The sequence below is a fragment of the Ovis canadensis genome, chromosome 7 (assembly GCF_042477335.2).
Source record: "Ovis canadensis isolate MfBH-ARS-UI-01 breed Bighorn chromosome 7, ARS-UI_OviCan_v2, whole genome shotgun sequence".
Lineage (NCBI taxonomy): Eukaryota > Metazoa > Chordata > Mammalia > Artiodactyla > Bovidae > Ovis > Ovis canadensis.
The window spans coordinates 73,824,990-73,839,592 of NC_091251.1; positions in this window are offsets into that span (position 1 = coordinate 73,824,990).

A 14,603-nucleotide genomic window follows, 5' to 3' on the forward strand; every position below is an offset into this window, starting at 1 on the left:
GGCGGAACAAAGGAATAAAACATATACAAAGCCAGATGTTATGGGAGTCTGTCTTCCCAGTTCGGGTCCCCCATCTTGAGAATACTAAAGTGGAGTTCAGATGCCTTCCTCTTCAGGGGACCCTCTTGCAGTTGTGATATTCCTCTTGCTTATGGGTGGCTGTGACAGGCGTGTGGGCTCTGCCTAGATTTCATCTTGACTTCTCCTGTCTATCTCAGTGTGGCCTTTTCTTTATATCCTTAACTGTACAAAATCTGTTCTGTCAGTCTTAAGGTGATTCGCAGAGATAATTGTTCTATATATATTTGTAGTTTTGATGTATCTATTAGAGAGGTCAGCTCAGAATCTTCCTATTTCACAGTCTTGATCTTGAAACAAATTATTGTGCTTTGAAGGCCCAGAGATAAGATGTACTTGAAGGAATCCTGGATAAATAAAATCAGTACTGGACATACCTTTTGTAATAAATATATTTTATCTAGATGTTGCCAGCAGCAGTGAGACACTTTTAATGTAAATTCTTGATGTTGCTTATAGCACTGACTAAAGTATATGAAGGGGCTTCCCAGGTGATGCCAGTGGTAAAGAACCTGTCTGCCAATGCAGGAGACATAATAACTGTGGATTCAATCCCTGGTAACGAAGATCATGGAAAGAGGGCACAGCAACCCACTCCAGTATTCTTGCCTGGAGAATCTCATGGACAGAGGAGCCTGGAGAGCTGTGTCCATGGAGTCACAAAGAATTGGACATGGCTGAAGCATGCACACAGGCCAGTATAGGAAGAGTCAGAGGAAAGAGAGATGGAGAGATTCATCTGACAGAATAGCATTGCTATCCAGATCACACCTTTCCAGTCTTCACATTCTGTCCCTAGTTAATAGCAAAAATTTTCTGAGTGCTCACTTTGTATTCAGTAACCTCTTAGCTCACACTATAATATTTATATTTAAAAATCTTTTTCAGTCCTCATGATAGTCCATTTTGCAGGTGAGAAACAGACTCAGAAAGGTTAACTATTTTTCCATAATGAAACACCTAGTAATAATGTGTCTTAAAGACTCACCAGCCTGGACTCTGGAGGACCTCCATAGCAGTCTCCCTTGCAGTGTCCTTTTACCATCTGAAGTTTTATCTTTCCTTTTCTAGTTTTTGTGGAAAATAGCAATGTTTAGTTCTTCACTGACTATAATAGCTCTCCTGATCTAAGATTTTTGCATCATACTTGCTAGAAAAAGTTACATTTCCTGTTCTAGGTTCTGTTATCCCTCTTCTTGTTGACAATAACTGACTAGTTTAGGCCAACTTTTCATGATGAATAACAGCCTGTCAGTGTCTTTCCATCAGTGATGAGTTCATCATCCCTTCCCGCTCTGAGACTCTGAAGATCTCAGATATAATAAAATTAGTACTCATCCTCTGAGGCAATCTGATGAAACTCCCACCCCAGCTGTACTTGCTCCTTTGGAAGACCAAAATAAACTTCTCTGACCACTTCTTCTCTTAGCTCTCAGTCCTCATGGTTGATCCTATCCTGGGACTTATATCCTTTGGCCTCTTATGTCCAGTTGAGAGAATATTGTTTTTCAATTATCTGTTAAGTTTGAGAATATTGAAAACCAAGGTGTTTTCTCCAAGTAAGTAATGTTTTCTAAAGATAGTCTTTAAGATTTCATTTTATAGATAAGTTTATCTTTAAGTTATGAATTTGTCTTTCAATTTTGATATGATTTTGGTTGACTTAGGAAATTATTTAAAGTTGTTAGCATATCTGTTGATATTTGGAAATATCTCTGGTCAACCACATAGCCACCATTAATTTAATAAATAAATTAGAAAGAGAATAATCATGGATTTTGCAGATGAATTTCTTCACAAGTTGTGTAATGTTGGGCCAGCTGGCTCATTTCTTTCATCTTTAATTTTACTCACCTCTAAAACAAAGATAAGGAAATGGTGAACAAGTGATTAACATTTTAAGTTGTCTAACACAGTGCATAACAATTAGGTGATACTCAGTAAATGCTAGTTCTGTCCATTTGTCTTTCCCAACTCAAACTCCTGTCCTTTCCATCATTAATGTTTCCCTCTTTTGAATACATGAATTAAAAAAATATCACATTTTGTTAAAAAACCAGGTGATTTTTTTTAGCAGATATTTGGGTAAGATCACAAACACTAGTCTTTCTTCTTATCAGCCCTTTTTCGCAGATAGTCTGGGATTGTGGTTGTCTTCTATCTGTGAAATTTCTGCTCTGTGATAGCTTGCCAATAACTTTCTTTCTGATTCTTATGGTAGCACGGAGCTTAGAATCACCAGTTCCCTTGACCACGAGGGCCAGGAAGTCAAGGAGTATCCCTTGTGTGGATTGCATATACCCATTTTCTTTAGCTAGGAAATTTGAAAGTGTACGGGGAAGACTTGCTCTCTTGCTCTAGGAAATAGCTGGGGAAATGATGTGCCTGTGGGCTTCAGCACTGCAGTGTGATAGTGCCTTGTCTGTGTCTGCATGTCAGCTTCTTGATTGTAGCAGGCGGATGCCATGACTGCCTGCTCTCGTTGGCCCCAACTGGAAGACTGAAGAGTGCTGAATTGACTTTTGGCAGGAAGAGGATGATGCTGAGACTCCTCATACTTGCTAGCCCCAGCCAGAGGGAGAGAGAGTGTCACAGTGGCCAACACTTGCAGATTTTAACTAGGAATCAGGAGAATGCCTCAACCATTCATGCCGGGCCATCCCAAAGAGGGAGGAAGGAATGCTGCAACTGGCAGAGCTCTCTGGTTTCAGCAACACATCAGGATTGTACCTCAGTTACTTGTTCTCATGTCCAAGATTTTCTGCTTTGTCTAGCAGGTTAAGCGAGGAGCACAATGTTATCTTCATTGCCGCCATCACCAGGAAGTGTTTCCACCATCTCCTGCCACTCCAACCAATGGTTTTAGATTCATAGACAACTCTTTTTAACATATAGAATTGGAAGTTTTCAGACTGCTTGTTATTGGGATGAGTAAGAATATACACAATCCCTTTTAGAATATCCCTAAACTTTGTATGTTAACTTGACAAATTAGCCTAAATCCTCTAAAAACACAAATTACCATAACTCACCATTGTGAAACATACAATTTAAATTGCCTAATTTAAACTCCTCTTAAGGAATTTAACTTGTAGTTTGAAAACTACCAAAAAAGAAATCTTCAAGTCCATATGGTTTCACTACTGAAATCTACCAAATGTTTAAAAAGAAGTGAAACAGATTCTATGTAGTGTCTTTCAGAAAATAGAAGAGAGACTTCCTAGTTAATTTTTAGAAGCTAGTACTAGATTGATATCAAAACCAGACAAAAACTGTACAAAAAATGAAAACTACAGACTGATATTCCTCATACATATAGTAGTAAAAATCCTTGACAAAATATTAGCAAACAGAATCTAGCAGTAGTAAAGATTGTATATGGTATCTATGGTATGTTTATTCCAGGCATGAAAGGCTGATTTCACCTTGGAGAATAGCTTGTTAGATTAAAAACACAAAAACAAAAAACTAAACATGTAATTTCCATATGACCCAGCATTTATATTTCCAGGTATGCATCCCACAGAAACAAAGACTTATATTTACAGAAAAATCTGTACATGTAAGTTTTTAAAAGCTGTATTTATAATTGCCAAAAACTGGAACACATGTAGATATTTTTCAATGGGTGAATGCTTAAATAGACTATGATACATCTACAATGTGAAATACTATTTTAGAATAAAAACGCGCAGACTATCGATACATGCAGCAGTCTGGTTGAATCTTCCAAGAATTAAACTGAGTGAAAAAGCTAATCCCAAAGGGTTGCATACTGCATGATTCCACTTATATAACAGTATTTAAATGACAAAGTTATAGAAATGGAGAATGCATTAATGTTTGCCACAGGTTAAGGAGAAGGTGGCTAAGGGAAAAAGGTGAGGGTGGCTATAAAAGGCAACTGGAGGGTTCCGTGGTGATGAAAATCTTTTATTTCTTGACTGTATCACTATCAGTATCCTAGTTGTGATAATGTATTATGCTTTTGCAAGATGCTTTTTGAGGTGGTGGGGGATTAGTAAAGTGTACATTGGATCTCTGTGATAGTTTTTATGATTATATGTGCATCAGCAGGTATCACAAAATAAAATGTTATTTTCTTTTTTAAAAAGCATAGATCTTAGTTAAGTCTGATTGGATTTTTTAATTTTAAAAAGACCCCCAAAATTATGCCTACTTTCACCTTCTGAAGAGAGAAAAATATAGAACCAAAAGAGTACAACAGATATATAGTAGGTTTGAGTCCTATGATTAGATGAGTGAATGTCATAATTATTCACAACTACAAGAAATAAACTTTGATTTGAAGAGTTTCCAATGTTTAAGGATGTGAAATATATTTGTATATTTCAGTGCATTAAATAGTATAAGAGAGCTTTTCATTGCTATATACCTCTTTGGCACCTAACATATATATTAGCAATAAAAGTTAATATTTTCTTTCTTTATTTGACATCTTACTGGGAATTTCTATAAAAGATGTGTGTGGTTATGCTCACATTTGTGTAACAAGATAAGTATTTTACACTTTAACAATGTGAATAAAACAAGACTGTGAAGTGACGTGAAGTGAAGTCGTTCAGTCGTGTCCAATTCTTTGCAACGCTGTGGGCTGTAGCCTACCAGGCTCCTCCATCCATGGGAATCTCCTAGCAAGAATACTGGAGTGGTTTGCCATTTCCTTCTCCAATAATATTTAAGATATTTAAAAATATGACTGGCTATTGTAAGTTGGGACGAATTAAAAATGATGAGTCTTTTTTAAAAGAATATACTTAGTATTTTAGAGGGATAACTTTTTTCCTTTTCAACATCTGATTGTGCTTTTAAATTAAAAATCATACCCATCTGTGTTTTGGCCTTGCAAAATGCTAATAGACTTTGGTCTGAAAGCCTAGAATGGATTTGCTACCTCATTTGCTACTGGCAGCAGTAAAGGAAGAGGTGATAAAAATATACCTGTGTAGCACCTCTGGTGGATATGATTTTGAGGAAGAAACAGGAATGTGGCAATTGTGCTATGTGTGTGTGTGTGTGTGTGTGCTCAGTCGTGTGAAGATATATAAAAAGGAACATTTGTGCAGTAGACTGACGGCTGTGACAGAGTCAGAGATCTGTGTGCATACATGTGTGTGTAAACCAACAATGCACCTTGTAATATTCCAAATGCTTCCAAAAAAAAAAAGAAAAAAGCACAGAACCAATTTTTATGTCTGTTCTTAGCTTCTCCATGCATTTACTTATAGATTCCAACCACACTAATCCAATAGGGGAATAGTCAGAAGTGTCACCAGAAGTAAGTAAGAACTCTGCCAACACTTTCGGAGAAGGCAATGGCACCCCACTCCAGTACTCTTGCCTGGAAAATCCCATGGATGGAGGAGCCTGGTGGGCTGCAATCCATGGGGTTGCTGAGGGTTGGACATGACTGAGCGACTTCACTTTCACTTTTCACTTTCATGGATTGGAGATTACTTTTAGCATTCGCTGAGAGGTAGTGGAATGGCAAAATTGGGTTACTCTATTGAAAGAAAACGTTCCATCCACCAGCACCCAGCACCACATATACAGTATAATCACACATATACTTCTATGTATTAATACACCAAAATTTGTGACATATTATAAAACAATGGCATGAAGTATTAATTATTTAAAAATATGATTATTTTATTTCAACTACACAGTATTATTTGACTTCCCAGTCTTTCCATGACCTCTAGCTTAATTTCACAAAAGCCTTATGAATTACTGATGTAAATTAAGAATTATCCATGGGTCCATTAAATCTTTGAAAGCTATATTGATCAGATTTCAGCTGAAATAGCACTGCTTTGAAACAATTAAAGTTCCATGGTTCACCATGAAGAACATCTATTTCTTTCTCACAGTGTACAAGCAGGCTGTATAGTTCTGCTAGCTTTGGTTGGGATTGACTGATGTCTGCTCCTGGCTGACATTTTGGTTCAAGACTGTATTTTTGTTTTCCTTGGATCAGTGATACCCAGGACATGATCTTCTCATGACTTGTGGCAGAAACATGAGGGACTAAATTAAACCATACAGCATATGAAAAGCTTCTGTTGAGTAGAGCTACTTAACATTGCAGGATCAAAGCAGTCACATGAGCAAACCAAATAAAATGGGATAGGACAATATACTGTATCTTCAATAACTAGAGGTGCTTCAAATACGGATGGTACTCATAATTCAAAGATACGGAATGAATGATTGGATAAAGTAACCTAAAAAAGGAAGAAAATAAATAGGGAGAATTTTGTCATTCACAGTGAAAGACAGAAATGGTATGAACCTAACAGAAGCAGAAGATATTAAGAAGAGGTGACATGAATACATAGAAGAACTATACAGAAAAGATCTTCATGACCCAGATAATCGTGATGGTATGATCTCTCACCTAGAGCCAGATATCCTGGAATGAGAAGTCAAGTGGAAGTTAGGAAGCATCACTACAAACAAAGCTAGTGGAGGTGATGGAATTCCAATTGAACTATTTCAAATCCTAAAAGATGATGCTGTAAAAGTGCTGCACTCAATATGACAGCAAATTTGGAAAGCTCAGCAGTGACCACAGGACTGAAAAAAGTCAGTTTTCAGTCCAGTCCCAAAGAATGCTCAAACTACCGCACAATTGTACTCATCTCACACACTAGAAAAGTAATGGTTGAAATTCTCCAAGCCAGGTTTCAGCAGTACGTGAACCATGAACTTCCAGATGTTGAAGCTGGATTTAGAAAAGGCAGAGGAACCAGAAATCAAATTGCCAACATTTCCTGGATCATTGAAAAAACAAGAGAGTTCCAGAAAAACATCTACTTCTGCTCTATTGACTATTTCAAAGTCTTTGACTGTGTGGATCACAACAAAGTATGGAAAATTCTTAAAGAGATGGGAATACCAGACCACCTGACCTGCCTCCTGAGAAATCTGTATACAGGTTAATAAGCAATAGAACTGGACATGGAACAACAGTCTGGTTCCAAATTGGGAAAGAAGTATGTCAAAGCTGTATATTGTCACCCTGCTTATTTAACTTATGTGCAGAGTACATCATGTGAAATGCTGGGTTGGATGAAGCACAAGCTGGAATCAAGATTGCTGGGAGAAATATCAATAACCTCAGATATGCAGATGACACCCACCCTTATGGCAGAAAGTGAAGAAGAACTAAAGACCCTCTTGATGAAAGTGAAAGAGGAGAGGGAAAAGTTGGCTTAAAACTCAACATTCAGAAAACTAAGATTATGGCATCTGGTCCCACACTTCTGACAAATAGATTGGGAAGCAATGTCAACAGTGACAGACTTTATATTTTTGGGCTCCAGAATCACTGTGGATGGTGACTGCAGCCATAAAATTAAAAGACACTTGCCCCTTGGAAGAAAAATTATGGCCAGTCTAGACAGCATATTAAAAAGCAGAGACATTACTTTGCTAACAAAGGTCCATCTAGTCAAAGCTGTGGTTTTTCCAGTAGTCATGTATGGATGTGAGAGTTGGACTATAAAAATAGCTGAGTGTCAAAGAATTGATGCTTTTGAACTGTGGTGTTGAAGAAGACTCTTGAGAGTCCCTTGGACAGCAAGGAGATCCAACCAGTCCATCCTAAAGGAGACCAGTCCTGGGTGTTCATTGGAAGGACTGATGCTGAGGCTGAAACTCCAATACTTTGGCCACCTGATGTGAAGAGTTGACTCATTGGAAGAGGCTGTGATGCTGGGAAAGATTGAAGGCAGAAGGAGGAGGGGACGACAGAAGATGAGATGGTTGGATGGCATCACCAACTTGATGGACATGAGTTGAGCAAGCTCCAGGAGCTGGTGATGGACAGGGAAGCCTGGTGTGCTGCAGTCCATGAGGTCACAAAGAGTCAGAAACAACTGAGCAACTGAACTGAACTGATGTTCAAATGTATTCATCTGTTTATTTAGAATATAAACTTACCAGTGAAAATTAGCATGTATACAAAAATGTTCACAAGTCATAAGTGTATAGTTCAATGACTTTTTTTATAGTTTGCTAAGAGTTTCTATCACAAATAACTAAATTGTTGAAAAACTTTACTGCGTGTCAAAATAATTTCATATTTTTTCTTTTAGCGCAGTGAATTACATTTATTATTATTATTATTTTAAATGTTGAACCAAGCTAATACTCAGGGAATAACTTAAACTGTTTGTATTTTATATAAATTATAAAATTCAGTTAACTATTACTTGGGAAAGAATTCATGATTGGTAATGAGAACATTAGTTATACATTTTTATTTTTTGTTGTGGTCTTTTCAGGATTTTTGAGTTCATTTTGGCCACCTAAATGAAGTGGGAGTGTTTCCATTTTTTATATTCTAAGTTTTTAGAAGATTGAGATTATTTCATTATTAAAACTTTGAAAGAACCTGAAAGGAAGCATCTGGGCTTTATTTGTGAAAGTGAAAAGTGAAAGTGAAGTCTTTCAGTCATGTCTGACTCTTTGCGACCCCATGGACTGTATGTAGCCTACCAGGCTCCTCCCTTTATGGGATTCTCCAGGCAGGAGTACTGGAGTGGGTTGCCATTTAGGAACATTTTAAATGCTATTTTGATTTATTTAATAAAATAGACTATTCAGGTATACACTAGCTGAATTTCTTCAGAGCCTGTTTTTGTTATCTTTTTAACATCTGTAGAATTTGCAGTAATGTCCCATTTTTAATTTATGTGATTTTTTTCTTCATTACTCTTGTTGGAGGCTTATCAATTGTATTTCTCTTCTCAAAGACCAATATTTATCACTATTTATTTTCCCTATTGTACCTTTGTTTTCTTTTTCATTAATAGCTGCTATTATTTTGTCATTTCCATTTAGCAATTTTCTTTGAATTTCATTTTCTGGCATTCACTAACTATTTTAATTGAAAACTTACATTAATTTCTAGGCCTTATTTCTTATATATGAATTTTAATCTGTTTTTTCTCAGATGATTTAGCTGTATGTATCAAGGATTTTTTATGCATGACTTCAGTTATTATTCAGTTTTTAATGCCCTCATATTATCTACTGTAGCCATTACTTTCTAAACATCTAAGGGTTTTCCAGACATCATTTTTTTTTATAGATTTCTAGTTTATTTCTACTTTTATCAAAGAGCATCTTTGAAGATTTCTTTATGATGCAGCACTGGTTATATTTGGGTAAATAATCTATATGCATGAATGTGTACTCTTGAATTTTATGAATCCAGTATTCTTTCCCTGATGCAGGTTTGATCCTAGGGCGGGGAAGATCCCTGGGAGGAGGAAATGGAAATCTGCTCTGGTATTCTTACTTGAAAAAAGTCCCATGGACAGAGGAGCCTGGTGGGCTATGGTCTATGGGGTTGCAAAGAGTCAGACAGGTCTAAGTGGCTGAGCACCTTCTTTCCCTATGATTTTATATCTCCCTATAACTTCTGACTTTAAATTATCTGGTGCATGGAGATTTAGAATATCTTTCTGAAAGATTGATCCTTTACTATTTTAAAAATAATTTGCATATCTAATAATGTTTATGTCTCAGTGTCTCCTGTGTCTAACAGTACAACTGTACTAGCATTTATTTGGTGTTTTCATGCAATACATTTTTGCATTATTTTAACTTTTTCATGTTCTTACATTTATGTTATCTCATATGCAATACAATTGTTTTCAAATCTAATTTGAACACTTAATTCATTCACATATAATTGTACATATATTTGGAATTAAATATTTCATACTATTTCTTCTGTGCTACTTCTATATTGTTTTGCTGTATTTGACTTTTTGGATTAATCAATTATTCTGTAAAATTCTGTGTTTCTCCTCTATTGGCTTTGTAGTTATATATATATTTTTATAATTCTTTCACTGGTTACCCATTAGATTACAACATATGTCTTTGATTTATTAAAACTTAAATTAGAATGTTTACAGCTTTACAAAACAAGGACTTTACAACACAGGTCTACTTATCTGCCTACAGCTTTTGTACTTTAGGGTCATGAATTCTAATTCTTCATAAACTTTAAACCCACAAAATTAATATTATTATTCGATAGAGTCAATAATTACTTGTATTTAACCACATGTATACCATTAAAATCTGCCTTCATTTTTTCGTATTTCCATTGAGCATCCATTGTACTTCCATCTACTACCCAAAGAATTCACTTTGTGCCTTTATTATATCTTTTATAAGATTCAGCAGGTGAAGAATCCTCTCTTTCAGTTTTTCTTTTTTCTGAATAGGATCTTCCTATGGCTTTTTTCCCCCCCTCCCCCCCCTCCACCCCCCGCCTTGTAGCTTCTAGGATTGATATTGTAGTTCCCCTAGGAGGGATCAAACCTGGGTTCTTGGCAGTGAAAGTGTGGAATTCTAAGCAGTGGACTGCCAGGGAATTCCCATGTGGCCTTTTTTTGAAGAACATTCTCACTACATATAGAATTCTAGTTTGGCAGTTGTTTTCTTTCAGCACTTAAAGAAACTATTTCTTGTTTTTCTGGCTTCCATCATTATTGTTAGAAAGTAAGCTGTGAGTTTCTTGTTACTCTGCTAAGGCAATGTGCCTGTTTTTTTCTTTTCAGTTGCTTGTAAAATTTTTCCTCTGTCTTTAGCTTTAAGTAGTTTGACTCTGCTCTGTCTAGGCATGCTTTTCTTTGTATTTTTCTTTGCTGTGATTCATTGAGCTACTTAAACCTCTAAGGGTATTTTTTCTTCTATTTTGAAAGATTTTTGCCCAGTATTGTTTCAACTATTGTTTTTATCCCGTCCATTATTTTATTTTCCTTTGGAACTTCTTTTATAGGTATTTTAGAACTTCCCTTCTCTCACCTGGTCCACAAATCTATTACATTCTTTTTGTTAATTGGTCATACCCTTCAATCTCTGTGCTTCAGTCTGGATATAATCTATTGAATTATTATTAATCAATTGACTTTTTCATCTGCTACATTTCAATGTTTTAAAATCTGTATACTACATTTTCATCTTCAGTTATTGCCAGGCTCCTGCCCCGGTGGATCCAGGGTAATTTGAAGGGGAGACGGAGTAGGTGAGGAAAAATTCACTTATTTAGAAATATAAAAGAGAGATTAGGAAAGAATAGTGTAGTGGGAAATTTAGTGGAGAAAAGATGCTGAATAACTTGGTTTACGTGGAAAACTAATAAAGTTCCAAGACAAGGAACTTGCACCATCTACATTAGGCCACCGGCGCCCACTTGAATAGCGGAGGGTGCCCTGCCTTAGGCTCCCTCTTGCGTGGGTCTTAGAAGCCAGGGCAAGTAAGTAGACTCAGAGAGCCTCCATGCCCCAGATGGGAATTCAGCCTGAAAAGGAGAGGGAGGGAGAGGGAGAAATAGAGAGAGAGAGAGATTTGACACGGGGGGAGCCAGATTTCCAAGAAACCAGTTCGAGAAGCTGGTCAGAGAAACTGGTCCATTCTTTATTGTTCGTAAAGGCTTTTTATACTTTTTTTTTTTTGTACGTAGAGATCAATGGATAATATAAAATTATGCAGCGTCAACAGCCCTGACTCTTATCGCGACCAGGTTTTCTCTCTGCATACCTAGTTGTATGCACAAGTCTTAGGTGATTTATATCATCTTTTGGCCGGAAGGCCAATTAGCATTTTACAGCCCTTTTTTGATAAGGGTAATAGTGTTGTTCTTTCCAAAGTCTGGTGTCACTCTCAAAACGCACTAAATAAAGTTACATTCTTACATAGCAAGGACACAATTTATAACAAGGAAAAAGGAGTACAGTGATTTATAACAAAGAGAAAATTAATTAACTCAAAAGTCTAGTGTTGCTAACATCAAAACTACTCTATTCCTATTTCTGCATCCCAATTACATTGATTAATATCCTCCCAGGTGCCTAAAAGATAAAGGATATGGAGGCCTGGCAGCAAACATTAACTCAACAAACTCTTCACCAAACTAAAAGGCTCTATATCTTTAAGATGTTTTAAGCTTTGTGCCTCTCGCAGTTGGGGAGCTGTAAACAATTCTCAAGTTGTAAAAGTTGGGGCAGACCGGTCAGGTAAGGTAGAAAGCCATCAAAGGGTTTTAAGCCGAGACATTCTCTTTATACGCAAGAGACTGTTAACTGGAGCTCTGAGTTAACTCTTTCCAGAGAAAGGTGGTAATGTCAGAAGAGTATAGTATAGCGGACAGTAAACAGATAGATTTTGGTTTCAGAGTAGATGCTCAGACAGAGGACCCCTTGAGACCTGACTCACCTTGCCCGTCAGGTCTCTCCACATGACCTTGTCATGGGTGGGATCTCCCGTGCTGGCTCCTGGCAAGTTATAGTAATTTAAGTTCTAAATTTCACATTTGGTATTCTTGTTATGAGTCCTCTGGCACAGTTTTCTGCCTTGTAAGTTATTTCATTTGACATATTAATCATAACTATTTTAAAGTCCAATTTTGCAACTTTTAATATTTAAGTTACTTTTGAGGCTTAATTTTATAGTGTCCCAACTTCCCCTCACTCCATGTTATTTGGTCATGTATTTCTAACAACCTGTATGTACATGACATGTTATTAGTGTCAGATTTATAAAATTTTAGTGGTAGAAGTTTTTTTGTGGACTCTGGATTTATTTTTAGGTTATTTGCTATGTTGTTGAATGATGTTTATCAATTTAAGTAGGGCATTCTATTATTAGTTTATTGCTAATTTAAAAATTATTACTGTATTAAATTTCATAAAATATTTCTTCCTCATAAATTGAGATAACTTGTAATTTTTCTTTAATCTGTAGTGATTCACATTGCTTTTTTGAAATATAAATTACATGATATAAAATTCAGCCTTTTAAAATATATGATTGAGTAGTTTCCAGTTTATTCACAATTATTTACAACCATCATCCCTGAATTCAAGTACATTCTTCTCAGCTCAGAGCTTTCACTCCCTGACAACCCTCTCCCAACCTTTATCATGACTGATCTACTTTCCGTTTGTATGGATTTGTTATTCTGGACATTTCAAGTAAGTAGAATCATGCAATTGTGGCCTTTGGTGACTGGCTTCCTTCATTTAACATCGTGTTTTCAAGATATATTCATGTTATATCAATACTTCATTCCCTTTTTCTTTGTTTAATCTTTTTTTATTATTTTCCATTATGGTTTATTATAAGATATTGAATATAGTTTTTATGTACTATACAGTAGGGCCTGTTGTTTATTCTTTATATGTATAATATTTTGCATCTGCTAATCCCAAATTCCCAATCCATCCTTCTCCTTCCCTCTTCCCCCTTGGAAACCAATAATCTGTTCTCTTTGTGAGTTTCTTTCTATTTTTAAGTAGATAACTTAGTTTTTTATCTAATTTTTATCAAATTAAGTAGATGACAATTTTTGCCATATTCTGTATTCCACATATAAGTGATATATGGCATTTGTCTTTCTGACTTCACTTAGTATGGTATTAATTACTGAATAATGGTTCATTCTATGGATATATCATATTTTATTTCTCCATTCATTAGTTGAAGGACATTTGAACTATTTCCATGTTTTGGTTACTATGAATAAAATTGCCATAATATTCATAAATGTAAATTTTTTAAAATTAGGACTTTGCTTTTTAAAAACAGTTTGTTTTACAACAAAATTGAGTTGAAGGTACAGATATTTCCCATATATTCCCTGTCCCCCATACATGCATGTCCTCCCCCATTGTCAATATCACTCACCAGAATGGTAATTTTTTTTACCAAGGATGACTTATAATGACACATCATAATCACCCAAAGTCCTGTAGTTCCCCTAGGGTTCACTCTTGTACATTCTTTGACTTTGGAAACTGTACAATGACATTTTGTGTGTAATTTTTTATGTGGAGATGCATATATATATATATTCTTGTTATGTACTGAGGAGTGAAACTGATGAGTCACAGAACTCTTTGCTTAATTTTTTGAGTTACTTACTACTGCCCTACACTTTTCTAAAGTGGCTGCATTATGTCACATTTTCAAAAGTAATGTATGAGAATTCTAATATCTTCACAATCTTATCAGTACTTGTTATTGCTTGTCTTTTGATTACAGCCATTCTAGTGGGTATGAAGTGATATCATGTTGTGTTTTCTTTTTTTAATTTTAATTTTTACTTTATTTTACTTTACAATACTGTATTGGTTACAGAGTGAAGTAAGCCAGAAAGAAAAACACCAATACAGTATACTAACACATATATATGGAATTTAGAAAGATGGCAATGATGACCCTGTATGCAAGACAGCAAAAGAGACACAGATGTGTAGAGCAGACTTTTGGACTCAGAGGGAGAGGGAGAGGGTGGGATGATTTGGGAGAATGGCATTGAAACATGTATACTATCATGTAAGAAACGAATCGCCAGTCTATGTCCGATGCAGGATACAGGATGCTTGGGGCTGGTGCACGGGGATGACCCAGAGAGATGTTATGGGGAGGGAGGTGGGAGGGGGGTTCATGTTTGGGAACACATGTACAACCATGGT